The following is a 3,559-nucleotide window of genomic DNA, read 5'->3' on the forward strand; positions in this document are numbered from 1 at the left end:
TGTCAACATATTGTGCCCTCCTTAAATTCAGTTACAAGTCTGTGTGTGTGATGTTGCCTTCTCTTATGATGTGCTCATAGGCCAAAGTGATTTCTCCTCTCTTTATCTGTAAAACTATAACCCAACATTCTTGGCCGCCCACCCATGTTTGACTTGGTCTATATGGCAGTGTGCAGAAAGCCTGAGCCCAAGAAAACTCCATTGTGGCTCACTGCTTCTGCTGATGAGTCGTATAAAAAGAGTCATGTGCTATCCATTTATTATTATTATTATTATAAGTTCATCGCTACCACTTTTACTTCTCTTTATTGTTTTATGTGCCTTTGTATAATATGCTATTATAGGATATTTTCTTGTTCCAATCAAATCCATAATATAGTTCATCCTTACTAAATAGTAGTGTCTACTTAACTAATCTGTACTAAGATCTGGTGGCTTTGGTAGTTTCATCAGTATCTTGCACTTCTTATATATAAGGCCTCTTTAGGAACTTCTAAATTTTTATTTTGTCATTAGTGGTGTGGTGTGTCTGGTTAAATTGGTATTACTAATAGCTTTCTTTCAGTTTTCTCTTCAATTACAGCTTGTGGAATTTGAGGAGAATCTGTGCACCAGCATCCGACTCCTTGATGTTGCTCTGATCATATTGTGTAAATATATTTCTAATAAAGCAATCGCCCGATGGTGTACATATTAGAAATAACAAGATGTAATCATCAAGTGTGAGAGATGGCAACATCATGATGGGATGGTATGTACTGTTGTGCTCATCAATAGGTTAGTCTTTCATTCTCTTGCAGCCAGTATGTTTTTTGTTATGCAAACAATTAGGAAATATCTAATTTCTATGGTTGGCAGGGGGAGCTCAAGGTCATGGCGGGGCTTCGATTTTTCTTGTAGAAAAGAGAGACAGAGGAGGATCCAGGGAGGAGGAGAGGTAGGAGAAGAAGGACGGGGAAGTAGGAAGGGTGCAGTAGGGGTGAGTGTGCTTCCGCCTGCCATGCCCAAGGCTTGATCTGCCGCCGCCTCTCCTCTACCCATGCTGTCTGTGACATGTCAGATCCCCAGCTGCCGGCACTTCTCCTCTGCCCATGGGCCATGGCTGTTCTGATGCATCAAATCCGTAAGCTTCCAGTCGCATCTCCATCTCTTGCAGATTGATTTACAATTGGGACCTCTAATGATGGTGCCGTCCCTAACAAAGACTGCAGATCGATCTGCTGTAACATTGGCTGGGTGTTCTCTTCTCGACTCTACCAACACTCTGGAGTTACAAGCAATTACATCAGGTAGATATATCTATGTTCTTTTTTTTTTTGCTTTGAGCTTCTTTGATTTTATTGGTAAACGGGGAGAGGCTGGTGAGCTGTCAGCACATCTTGGCCACAACTGATTTACAGAAAGACGAATGGACATGCAGACTAAGCTACATAGCAAAGGGATTTTGGTAGTACATGCCATGTTTATGCTCACTGTTGAATAGTCTGTATATAACTATTTATGCAATACTTGAACCATAGGAGCAATTCATTCTGTATATTTTGCTGGGGATTGTGCCTTGCAGTCAATTTATAGAAGGGTAAGATGTATCGCAATATCTTTGACTTGCATTCTCTGTGATGTCAAGTAAGGAAATAGAATATATATACTCTTTGAATTATCTTTTCTTTTTTTCGATGTCTCTATCTTACTTATATAATCCAATTGGCATTCGCTAGAGTTTCTGTTGATGAAACATTTGTTTTGTGATGTGAGGAGGTTCTGTTTGTGACTTTGCAATCAATATTCATAGATACGGTTCGTAGATCATGATATCTGCACAATCTAAATCTACTTCCTGTGACCATATATTGTATTAATGGGTTGTGTCAGGGTTATTTTATCAACTACTGGGTTGTTGATCTACATTACGGTTTAATTCTTACACGAATTAATGTTGACTCGATTCCCTGTAGTAGGTTGAGAGGCTTCTCCTCTCATGATTTATTCTGATTAGTTTGCTTGGCTCCATGCTCCTCATGATTTCTTTGAATTTTTCTGTAGGAGCTCGGTCAAAAATCACCTAAGAAAAATATGTCGTTCTTCTCTACAAGGGTTGCATGTGGAATTTGAGGAGAATCTGTGCACCAGCATCTGACTCCTTGATGTTGCTCTGATCATATTGTGTAAATATATTTCTAATAAAGCAATCGCCCGATGGTGTACATGTTAGAAATAACAAGATGTAATCATCAAGTGTGAGAGATGGCAACATCATAATGGGATGGTATGTACTGTTGTGCTCATCAATAGAGTTAGATCACTTTTCTGTCTGAGAGTCGATTTTTGTGTGCGTTAGATGGATTGACAAGTACGAAAGATTGATGCCAAGCAGAACTAAAACCTGTCCATGGGTTACCTTCAATCCCGCATTTCAATCAACAACATTTGGCCGAGCAAGCGCACGGGTGGCGCAAGAGGCAATGGGCAGCCGGTGGAGACTGAGTGGTGAGCGGCGGTGGCGAGGTCGAGCGGTTGGCACCAGCGGCGAGTAGGCAATTACCGTGATGGGCGAGCGGACAGGGGGAGTAGGTGTCACGATTGCATCACAATTGGGATAAAGTAAACAATGCATACGTGTGGCCATTGACTGATTTTGTGTGTTGTGTGCTTGTGTTAACAGCCAACCAAATCAATCAGCCAAGGGCCATTATGTACGTGAGTGTGTTAGCAGTGGGTATATCTGAAGATTATTTCTCAACTCGGCATGTGGGTAGACTAAAAAGACGATGCCATGGTAGCATGGCAGACCTGGCAAGTGCCACGAACATCATGATATTCTTCCTTTTCTTAATTCCTTGATTTGAAAAATAATCTGCTCTGCGTGTGTAGGAACATAGTAGTCGGGCAAACGACACTTTGGCATCTTGATCTATCAAGGGAAATAATGTCTTTACTTTAAAAATGTGGGTTCGGATTGGTCTGTTGAGTTATGGTTGGCTGATCAGAATAATTTTTCTATTTAAAAAGTGTAGCAAATACGAAAAGCATTTCATTAGAGATTGGTCTGTTGAGTTATGGTTGGCTCATCGGAATAATTTTCCTATTTAAAAATGTAGCAAATAGCATTTCATTAGAGATGTCTTTGCAGCAAATTGCAAATCGCGCAAACCAAGCCATCGCCGCCTCGTCGCTCTCGCCGGGAGCGACAACAACCGCCGGTCTCTTCTTCGCCTTCTTAGCCGGCATCTCCTCCATCCGGATGCTCTGCGGCACGAGCCACTCCGCCACCGCCTGGGACTCGATCTCTGGGAAGTTTAGGTCCGTCTTCGGCCGTCTGGCACGCCACACCGCCACGTCGTAGGCACGAGCGGCCTCATCGGCAGTGGGATACGTGCCGAGCCACCAACGCTGTCCGGCGTCGGAGAACTCCAGTCCGAAGTTCCCGGAGGGCTTCGCCCTCATGCCGAAGAAACCGGACTTTCCCTTCGGCGTCTTCTTCGGCGCCATCGGGGAGCGGGCGGCGGCCGAGCGGGGAGCGGGGCGACGACGTGCGGCGCGGAGCGGAGGCGGACGGAGC

This window comes from Triticum aestivum, chromosome 2D (assembly GCF_018294505.1).
Source record: "Triticum aestivum cultivar Chinese Spring chromosome 2D, IWGSC CS RefSeq v2.1, whole genome shotgun sequence".
NCBI lineage: Eukaryota > Viridiplantae > Streptophyta > Magnoliopsida > Poales > Poaceae > Triticum > Triticum aestivum.